Below are 11,932 nucleotides of genomic sequence, written 5' to 3' on the forward strand. Positions count from 1 at the left end.
TATTGTCTTGTGATTGGCTTACTTCACTTTGCATCATGTCCTCAAGGCTCATCCATGATATACCATGACAGAATTTCCTTCCTTTTTAGACTGAATAATATTCTACTGTGTGTGTGTGTATGTATGTATGTATATATCCGTGTGTGTGTGTATGTGTATATATATATATGTATATATCAACATTTTAAAAATCCATTTATCCATTGATGAACATTTGGGTTGCTTCTACTTGCTATAGTGAATAGTATTGCCTTGAACCAGGTGTGCAAATATCTCTTTGAGACCTAATATCAATTCTTTTAGAAGTAGGATTGATGGATATCATAGTTTTATTTTTAATTAAAAAAATTTCCATACTGGTTTCCATAGCAGCTGCACCATTTTACAATCTTGCCAACAGTGAACAAGGATCCCATTTTCTCCATATCCTTGTCAAGAGTTGTTATTTTCTGTTTTTTATTTTATTTTGTTTGTTTTTTGATAGAAGCCATCCTAATGGGTGAGTTGTGATAGTTCATCATGGTTTTTATTTGAATTTTCCTAATCATTAGTGATGTTGAACATCTTTTCATGTATTTATTGGCCACTCATATACCTTCTTTGAAGAATTATCCAAGTCCTACGCCCATTTTTAATCAGGCTGTTTGTTTTTATTGTTGTTGAGTTGTAGGAGTTCTTTATATATTGTGTAAATACATTATAAATACTCCTTGTCAGATAAATGATTTGCAAATATTTTCTTCCATACCATAGTTCACCTCTTCACTTTCTCAATAGTCTTCTTTACACAGAAATTTTTTAATTTGGTGTAGTCTTATTTGTCTATTTTTGCTTTTGCTCCCTATGCTTTTGGTATCAAAAAATCATTGCTAAATCCAATGTCATGAAGTTTTTCCCCTATGTTTTCTCTAAGAATTTTATGGTTCTACTGCTTACTTTTAGACCATTGATCCATTTTGAATTGACTTTTGTGTGTGGTATAAGGCATATAGTGCAACCTTATTTTATTTGCACATGGATATCTGGTTTTCCCAGCATCACTTTTTGAAAAGATTATCCTTTCCCCATTGAATAGTAGTCTTGGTACCCATATCAAAGATCACTTGACCACATACGAGAAGATTTATTTCCTGGTTCTCATTCTGTTTCATTGGGTCTATCTGTATGTCTTTATGCCAGTACTACCCTGTTTTGATTACTCTAGCTTTGCAATAAATTTTGACATAAGTAAATGTGAGTGTTCTTTGTTCTTTTTTTTCTAGATGCTTTTGACTTTTCTCCATTGTTTGAATATGAAGAGATTCCATTTGGATTTAAGAATAAATCTTTCTTTTCTGAAGAAATGCTGTTGGGATTTTGATAGTGATTGCACTGAATCTTTCTGTCATATTTTTCCCTTTCTCATTCATGTCAACACAGTGCATATAATAATATTAATGGTTCTAAAGGAAGGTTAATTTTATGGGGACTGCATGAATCTGGCAAAATTGAAATTTAGAAAGAAAATTTTGGTTAGATTGTAGGCAAACTGTAATCTAGCACACCTGCCTCAGCTGACCCAAATTCCAGCTATCTTAACAATTAGGGAGCTCATCATGCTATGTGTGAGACCTTCTCATCAACCTGTGATCTAAAAAAGGCCTCCAGGTAGTTAACCAGGACGATTTTAAAGCTGACTTCAATTGTCTCACTTCTTAAAGGGATTGCAGTCCTATAGTGCCTGTTGACCAATGTCTGAAGACCATTATTTTATGTATTTTGTCCAATATTCTACTCATTTATTCTGAGAGGGCAAGTTCAGTATCAATTTCTCTATTTAAAGGCAGAAATGGAAATTCTTATTTAAGTTTTGAATGTCCACCATCAATACCTATTTCTGATCTAAATAGTGTGTATAACATACATAAAGGAACAAAAATAGTTTTCTCTATACTTTCACACTACAATGCATTTTAATTTTTAAAGCATAAGAGACTTCATGCATGGTTTTATTTGTAGAATTTTCTTGCTTGTATTTTAAAATTATTGGGAGAACAACTATATTTTAAGGTGAATTTATTTTGCACTTGATTTCTCAAGTAACAAGAACTATTTACAACCATAAAACTAGCTCAGGAAAGCATTACCTGATCATATTAAGATAATGTCTGACACTTGCTTCCTATCTCATGTTTACCACTTCTTCCTGTTACTGTTTTTCAACTGGTATACCTTAAAATCTTTTATCAGACATATTGTACAACACTCAAACTTTCTAGTGCTTACTTCTTATTCTTTCTACATCTTTCTACTTCCAATTCTTTTCTCCTCTATCTAGCATCTTCTCTATCCTCCTTTTATTCTTGTCATATATTGTGTTTTGCAATCTTCTGCCCACTCACCGCTTCTCTCCTCCAAATCCCAATATATAAGAATTTCACCTGTGATTGTTTCCTTTTCAAAGAATCTAATTATTTTCTATTTATTATAGAAATAATAATATTCACTAATAATCAAATCATGCCCAGGATCTGATATGTATCAAGCATATAAACCATATATATGTACATATCTCATAGCTAATCACCACAGCAACCCTGCTTGACATTATTATAGGCAGTTTTAAATGAGGGAAAAGACTCAGAGATGGTAACTTTCAACTAAAAATACTGATATTATTTCTATATAAATGGGATTAATAAAAAAGAAGACCAGGAAAATAGTTTCAGAAAATGTTCATTCATATTTTCTCTGGATTAGTGATAACTTCTCCCTTCATCACATGTATATTACCTCATCCAGAACTTTCATAATTGCTGTAATATATTCATAATGGTCAACTCTTCTCTTAGTAAAGTAGATGCATCTTTGGCTTCATGGATAGTATATAGAATATCCTTCACAAGTTCCCTTTTCCCCTCTAAATTTGAAAGGCTCAATCAGACCTCTGGGTTTTTTTTTCTTTCTTTTTCAACAAATGGCTTGGAAGATTTTTTTAAATCTTGTTATGGAGGTCTGTTTTTAATTAATCTATGTCTGCAAAACCCATTTGGCCTCTGTAAGATGAAATTTTAATTAATTTTAATTTTCAGAGACTTTATAATATTGGTGGAGTTTCATTTATTAGACAGTAACTCTCCAAGCAATTTTGACTTTAAGTTACCCAATTTATAATTTAAGTATTTAAACATTCTTTGTAAATCATTGGCTATTCCACTTTATTTCTTCCCTAAAAACACATCCAATTGTGAGTTCCTTTTATATAATCACTATCATTCAAACAATATTTTTTGGCTTTTGGTCTTTATTATTTCTTTATTAATAAAGAGTGATGTGTTGGTTTGATGATATAGTTAATTATTAAGATGACAGCTATCAAATTTGACCTCCCTGGTCTTATACTGCTTACTCTTGTTCACATATCTAATAATGGCCTACACTCTAGCATCAGTTTGAGCGGTTAAAGTCCACCACCCTTAAAACATATGCCTTCTTCCTCAGTTTAGACTCTTCTGTTAGTCCTACTTATGTCTGTTCTGCTGGCTGTTTTTTCCACTATAGCTGGACTGTCTGGTCACATGAGAGGCAAACTTTAAGAGCTTAACCACACAGCCTTGGGAATTAGGCATAACTAGGTTTAAGCCTTTGTTCTACCTCTCATTAGAGGTGTCACTTTGAGAAAAAATTTTAACTAGTCTTAAGTCTTGGTTTCCTCATCTTTAAAATAAGAATCATGATGTCAGTCAAATTTTTAATCTGAGGATTAAATGGATTAATATCTCTAAAGCATTAGTGCTGAACTTGATACTTTGGGTCAATTGACAGGCTTCAGAGAGTCTGAGAACACGACACCCTGTGTGGTTTTCAATTTTTTAATATTGCCTTAAAAATGTCTTTATGGATAAAATTCAGAAGAAAATTTATATTGTTAAGATAGGTGCTCTACTTAAAAAAAATATGTAAAATGCTTCTTCTTTAATTATCAGGTGTAACTGATCTGGTTTGAGTTATAGAAAATGTTTCCATTAGTAGAAATTATAACAAATGCTACCTAATATTTTGTATAGAGATATCTCTCTCTACGTTTGGCCTAACTTAAGTTGTAGAATGCCAAGAAAACTAAAGTTCTAAGAAATTTGCCTGTCCTTTGGGCTTATGACCCTCAATAGATGTCATAAATATAAAAATTCCTAAACCTATGGACAAGGTGCTTTGGTTTAAGTTTACCGGTTCCTGAAGGATCCCTTATTATGTCTACTCTGAAAATATTTTTGGTAGTATGGATTTTCTTTAAGAGAACAAGTTTTAATTTGAATAGAGATTTGTTTCCCCATAACATGGATCATATGCCAAAAACATAAAGACTAAAACTAATAACACTAATAATAAAGCCATGATAAAGTAGTCAAACTTTAACAAAAATTAAATAAGAGAAAAAGAAAGCAATAATAAAGATCAGACTATGAAAATAAAAGGCATCTAAGGAAAGAAAGTGAGCATGAAAAGCAGTATTTGTTGCCTACTCAACATCCACTCTGCTTTTCTTTCTTACCAATAGGACCTTGATTTTTTGGAGAGATGACAAATGGTCTGTTAAAAATATCTATATTTCTAGACTCTTTTTTATATGGGGGCTATGGGACAGTTTCATCCCATGAGCAGAACCTGTCATGGGTTGCTGGTGAAGTGTTCTTTTCTTATCTAGGTGCTGCCTTTCCTTCTGCTTGCTGCTTTTTTCTCCTGCCTGTCATAATTACCTTACAGAGGTAAGAGGATGGGGTGACCATAGAAATGACAGCTGCAGCTATGGATGGCAGAGCAGAAAGAGAGATGGTGCCACTGATGATGAACTACCAACTTCTTACATGGAAAAAAATTGAACTCCTATGTGGTTAATCCACTGTAATTAAATACCTGTTACTTTCCCCTGAAAACAATCCCAAACTGATACAGAATATCTTATATTGACAAAATACATGAATGTCAAAGATGACATTCTATTTCTTCTTCCCCAAACCTCTATTTTATCTTCTGTTAAAATATCACAACCATAATATTCATGGAGAACTTACTCTATTACAAAACTCTGGTAAATGTTTTATAAATACCATTATCAAACCAATATTTTGGATATATAATAAAACATTGATATCTATCAAAAATACAAAAGCAAGTTATTTAAAATATAGAAAAAATTAAAAGTATGTAAGCATAAGGTAACCTTTAACAGGGCAGTAACAATCAACAATAGATTAAGGTCTGACCTTTATGTATTATTCAAATTAATCAACTTATACAAACTTTTGTACTCTAAATACATAAATCTCACTTTCTTTTCAAATGTCTAAGGAAAAGTTAGTAAAAAATCATTTATTTGGCCCTAAAATAAATAATACCAATGCATTTTTAAAAACCTTAATAATATTAAAGTGAAGTATTCAGGTCCTAACACAACATATTAAATTATACCCAAGGTCATTTGAAAATGTGAAATTACCTGTCAAATAATAATTGTCTAATCTTCCCCCCACCACACACACACAAGAAGAAGGTCCAAGGCTCCAACCTGGAAGGAAGTTTTGAGATCTGAGCCTAGATATAGGAAATGTCCTACTCTTCCCCAAACAAAAATTATCTGAACGGATCATCACCTTTAAAGGTCCAAGCAGAGAGGTGAATAATATGGTGCAGAGCAGACACTGGCATCTAGGACAACAATCCCAGGGTAGTTGCTGGGATTAAGTGTGTGGATAAGAGGTACAGCCTAGAAAGACTGCCCTCAGTGCCCAGGTATAGAGTCAAAGGGGCTCATATGCCAGTGAAGTCCCAGGAATAGGAGTCTTCTCTTAAAGGCCCATTTCTCCTTACTGGAAGCATCCCAATAAGCAGTGTAAATGTGGGGTGATTTAATGTCCACTAAAAACAAGCTGAAACAGTGTTATTGCTTAGCTGCTGAAAGCTGAAAACTCCTTCTTCTTCTTTAGGTCAGTTTTTTGATGGTTAAAGTAGAAAAGTAGGGGGACAAAACTGCCTGATAGACTCCACTACCTCATACTTCAGAGCTGTGGCTAACACAGGATCCCTTAGTTGGAATACTTCCTAAAGCCTATACCTTGAGAAATGTAGTTTTATCAACAGATCACTGGCCAGACATCTATCTTCAAAATAATGCATAGTGTTTCAGAAACACTGGGTGTTTAGAGACTCAGCGTAGTTTGCAAAGAACTTTGTGCCTCATGACAAAAGGATGATGAATAATTTTGTCTTACTATTCTGTAAATGAAATATTATGTAGCTTTTCAACTATTTTTTATGAATTAAAACAACATGGAGACTGCTCATGTTATAATGTCTGTTCATATACAAATTATGTGGACATCATGCTTATAACCATATAAAAATGGCCACAAAAAGGAAAAAAGTAAAGGAGGGGAAATATTTTAAAACATTGTCTCTGTTATATTTAGATGAAGAAACTGGTTCATCATATTTTTATTTTTTTACTTCACTGTATTCTCCAATACTCTTTAATGGAGACTATTTTTAAAAAGCACTAGTAGAAATAATGTATTGAGTGCTAACTATGTGAAAATCAGAGCTAGTTCCAGTGGGGATAAAAAGAGAAGGGAGCTTTCTTAAAAAGCTATATTGTAGTAGGGGGTGAGAATCACACACATCACACAATACGTCGTAGAAAGTGCCAAGTGTTATATGAGGGCTCAGAATACAGGCTGTACAAACATAGGAAAAAGAGGGATTATGACTACTACCTTGCGTCATTTTTTATTTGCTTTTTATGCATACAGGTCAGCTTTAGACCAGTGAATAATAAAAGTAAATCCATAAAATAGATCGGTGTGTACTTTAGAACATTTTATTTGCCATGCGTATTTCAGAGAATAGAAATCTTGTTGCTGGTATTTTATTGAGTAACTCCTCCCAGATTTGGAGATTGTTGTAAAGGAAGAACAAAGGTAATTTAATGTCAACAGACCTGTTTTGACATGAATCTCATTAATTGAAAATACACCTGGGAATTACAGTAGATTAAAGACAACTCTCAACTCATTTCTGATCAAAAAATAAATTTTTAAATATGAAAATAACCTTAAATGAGACTTTTATGGTGAGGATTTTTAAGCTTCTATAGTTTATGCAATGGCTTACACTTCCAGCAGCTGAACTCTTGACTTCCTGAGCATTTCTGAAACATTATAAAAAAGAAATCTCTTAGCAAATATGAAATCATTTTCAGAATGGTCATCTAACATTCAGATGAATAGCATACATAGAGAGAATAATAGGAGTAAAGGACATCAAATATTTATAGTATCTCTTATTTCAATTTAGAATACAGTATTGTAATAGTTATAAAGGTCATATGTAGATACTAGTCAAAGCATTTCAATTGTAGGATGGCAGATGAATACAAAATAGAGTTAATCATTTTATTGTATTAGTTTTTATCCTTTAGATTATAAAGAGACAAATATGGCAAGTGCACAATGACTAAATTAGCAGGTAAATGGTGTTAAGTAGCTAGAATTTAAATTACATTGCTCATAGTATTTTAAGAGTACAATTAACAGTATTATTATATGATGAGTTACAATAGAAGAGAATATTTAAGCATATTTTCATTGTGCTTTGAATTTATTCACATGAAAATTTCAAGAAGTTTACTTAAGGGGAAAGAAGAAACACTTTCTTAAGTAACTATATATATCTTTACAGATAAATAGTTAATATTGAATTTTTAAAGAAATGTTTTGTATGACAAAGACACCTCCATGGCTTAGCATACAGTCCATTTTTGTAATGTTGTGAGGTTCTCATAACCTGTAGCAGTGACTTCTCAACTTTCTTGATTACAACTCATACTAAAAAACACACTACTGAAATCATAGTACTTGAAGTATGCCAAGAAGATAATATAGTTCTGTTAGGCTGGAGGAAGGAAAAATAAGGACATGCAAACAGAACAGAGAGATGCCATAGGGGGAGAACAGACCAGACCCCAAGGTCCGTGCCTTATAAGGAAACGGGACAGTTGTTCCTGAATTCCATCCTTCTGATGTGCCAACTGAGACCCAGATGTCAGCCTCTTCCCTCTTGGAAGGAAAAAAAGTTTCTAGTTGTCTGTCACCTTTAGCCAATCATACCTCTCCACGCCCCCTAGGATAGCTTGCCCACTCCTCCCCTTCCTAATCCCTTACAAGCCCCCGCCTCCCTGACCGGGTGTGACTTCCCTGGCCTGTAATACCCAGACTGCAGAACATCGCCTGGGAGTGGCATTCAAATAAATTACCTGGACCTTTGTTGCCTCTCTTCGCCTGCTTATTTCAGCTAAAATTTATCTTAAAAGTTCATTACCTCCTTTTGAGAGAATTCATACCCTACACCTAGCATTTATGACACTGTCCTCTAGTTTCTTTATTTCAAGTTTCTCTTCCCACATTTATGTCACCTAACCTTGTAAGCAATTTAAGGTTAAGGAGGGACCCCTTCTTATTCCAGTTTCATGCCCAGTGCAGAGCACTGAGCTGAGTAAACAGTACATTCTTTTGAGGCTGAATCCTGTGTCAGCCATTGGAAGAGATGTGAAGCTCTTCTACTCTTAAAGCTACTATGATTCAGTTTACCTGTAAAATGAAGCTAAAAGGATTTGCCTCATTTGAATTAGGATTACATGAAAGGATAGGTAAAAAACTTACCATGACTATCTTACACATGTAAGGCAGTAAAAGAAAGAAAGCTGCTATGATGTAACTTCAGGGATCTGGGTGGGGGTGTGGGGAAATATATTCCCAGCCCAGAGCAAATAACCTTTGAAGCCAAAATCAATCAAAGGGAGAAATAAAATGGGAGAAATCTGTGTATTGTATACAGGCAGTGGTCCTCTTCTCCTTGCCCTTGTCTCTCCCAGGGAACCTGCTGCGCCTCTTTGTTCTAGATATGTCCTCGCTCTCCCCACCCTTCTAATCACCTATTGATATGGAGATGGCTACTGCTCTCCACCCCTTGGAAACACCTGTTGATATGGAGACACCCTAAGGGCATGTGAGAGATTCTGGAAATACTGCAATATTACCCACCCTACTATTATTAATATGACACAGTAACTTCTTTTAAAATGTAAAAACATTTATTTTTCAAGAACTCTTTTCTGTGATATTTCTTTTAGACATTTGAATTCCCCATTTACAATTCATACCCTACACCTAGCATTTATGACACTGTCCTCTTTGTTTCAAATTTCTCTTCCCACCTTTATGTTACCTAACCTCGTACATTCTTAACACACATTTGTTCAATGGGTATGAATATGAAAACATTTTCATTTTTAAGTATTCTTTTTATCTTCTTTAATTAATTTTTTTAACTAATATATACACCTAGTTTATAAGTCAAATATGTATAAAAAATGAGGTGATTTTCTATCAAACTCTTCTCCAATTTCTTTCTCCAGAGGCAGTAATTTTGACTCCTTTAGAGATTGCTTCTTTATACATGTCCATAGTTTTAAATAATTTGTATATACTCTTATATTTTGATTTCTCATTTTTAGATGTTATTTATCAACTTTCTAATATGGTCATTCAGGATTTAGCTTCCTGAAACTTCCATTTCTGCTTCCCCTTCTCATTACCCACAATAGAGTTATGTTGAAAGTCTATTTAGACTTAATTGTTTACATTATTTTGACTATATAAATAATCTTTATAGTTGAGCATTTGAGGAATGTACTAAAATAACATTTCCTTTTTATGTTTTTATATTCTTGATGTTAATAATGGTCTTGATTTTTTCAGAAAATTGATTTCATTTAAGCTTTTTGCTATTTTTCACAGTAGCCATTCTGTACCATTTCCCCCAAGATCATTTTTCTTAATTATCATTTCTAACTATTTTTTATAGAGTCATCCATCTGGAGACCTCCATCCTTTTTCTTCTTGAAGAACTGCTCTTTAGGGATACTGCAAAACACATATCCAGGAATTTCCCTTCTTTGCCATGCTGAGAATTCCCTTAATTTTCTTTTGAGTGTCCTATTTTCTTGATCTCCCTTTTTCTTCTTTCTTGTTTACCCTCATGTTTATTGGAGCATATCCTCTAATTATTTTCTGAGAAACAGTTCATGGGTAATAACAGTATTTGATAACTTGCATGTCTGAAACTGCCTTTATCTTTCCATAACATTGGTAGGCTGGGCATTGATTTTTATACTGAAAGATATTTTTTCTCCATAATTTTGAGACTGTGGCCACATTCTCTTCTAGAGAACAGTATTGTTGTTGTTGGGGAGGAAAATTTTTTCTCTACCCTTCATGGTTCTTCTTTCTGATCTAAGAATCAAATTGATACATGACAGATTAATAGGAAAAAATGAAATTTAACTTTGTATGTACAGGAACCCCACATCCATGAGAGATTTAAAGGCAGAAAGGTAAAATAAAGCATATATGACATCCTGAGCTAAGAAATGAATATGGGTTTCAAAGGGGAGAAGGAAAATTCACAGGGCAATGAGAGCAGATGTTTGGTAATTAAATGTTTGCCCTACCATACAGATGGGTCATTCAGATAAAATTTATCTTTGGAAAGACTGCAATTTAGATTTTTCTAGGTAGTTAAGTGAAGGGCAAAAGTTTCTCTCGAGCTTGCAGAGTGTTGATTGCCTTCAGCCCAAAATAGTCCCCATGACAAAATAGCATAATTTGAGGCAACCAGTCCTTGGTCCCTATACTAGTTGAGATACCTCATTTTGATTCTTAATTTTTTCATGGCATACTTATCATCATCTTTTCACTCTTGAGATTTATCTCTGTTATCCTGAAATTTCCCTTACAAAGCTTTAGTTGAATCGATTTTCATCTTTTTTTTTTATGCTCTCATTTACTGGGTCATTGAAATATTGGTTTTCTGTACTGTCTTTTCTTATGTTTTCTCATTTCCCATCTCTTTGCTTTTGTACCCTAAATTCTGGGTCATTTTTGTTTCATTATCTTTTATCATTACTATTGTGTTTTTCATCTCCGCCATTGTGCTTTTTATTCTTTTCTCTTTTTTTTTGCTTCCAAAATATTATTTTTATTGTAAGAAAATCTTGCAATGTTTTCTCTTATTTCTTTGAGAATATTTTAGCTTTCTTCTCCTTCTAAGGTCTTTGTTTCAGTTATCGTTTTTGTTTCTATCTTTCATGTTAGAGGCTTCTTCAGATGTCCCATTGACCTCGCCTTTTCCTTATTTTAAGGATGGGGAACTAGAAAGTTGTCAACATTGAGCCAGGCTCTGGAAGCCAAGAAGGAAGAACACAGGGGTATCAACATTTAGTATTCAGCATTCAACATGTTTGTATTCACTTATTCACCCAATTTTCACACTGTGCCTGGTATATCTCAGTCCAAAAACCATCTATTTGTCTTCAAAAAGTAAAACTCCAGTCCTTCTGCTGGGTTGATGGAGGGCCATCATCCTGTCGCAGAGGGTGATGGAAGGAATCTGTGGTTATGACTACTTATAAAGTATTCCAGTCCTCCACTTTTAGCCTCTGCTTTCCTTGTCAGCAAACCCTTTATCTTTCTATTACCAGACCTACCACATTGCCTTTTGTCAAATACTAAGAACTCAGTAAACCTTTGTGAATTGAATGAATGTATTTAATTTTTAAGGAATCTGATTTACAGTTTCTGCCATAGAGAAATGAACTGTGAATATAAAGCAGAATAAGGGTGAGATTTCAAAAAAGGGAAAAACAGTAAATGAGAGGGTGAATCTCCCTTGATATGTAGCCCTATTTCTACCACTGTTGCCACAATTACAGCTGCACTACCCTGCTGTTTCGAAGTAGCTGCCAGACCAGCTTAGGCTTGGAACTCTCACAACTCATGAGATTGGAGTGAAGTGACACAGGTGCTCCTAATTTAGTTGGAGCAAAGTGACACTTTCAATT

This window comes from Manis javanica, chromosome 13 (genome assembly GCF_040802235.1).
Source record: "Manis javanica isolate MJ-LG chromosome 13, MJ_LKY, whole genome shotgun sequence".
NCBI classification, from domain to species: domain Eukaryota; kingdom Metazoa; phylum Chordata; class Mammalia; order Pholidota; family Manidae; genus Manis; species Manis javanica.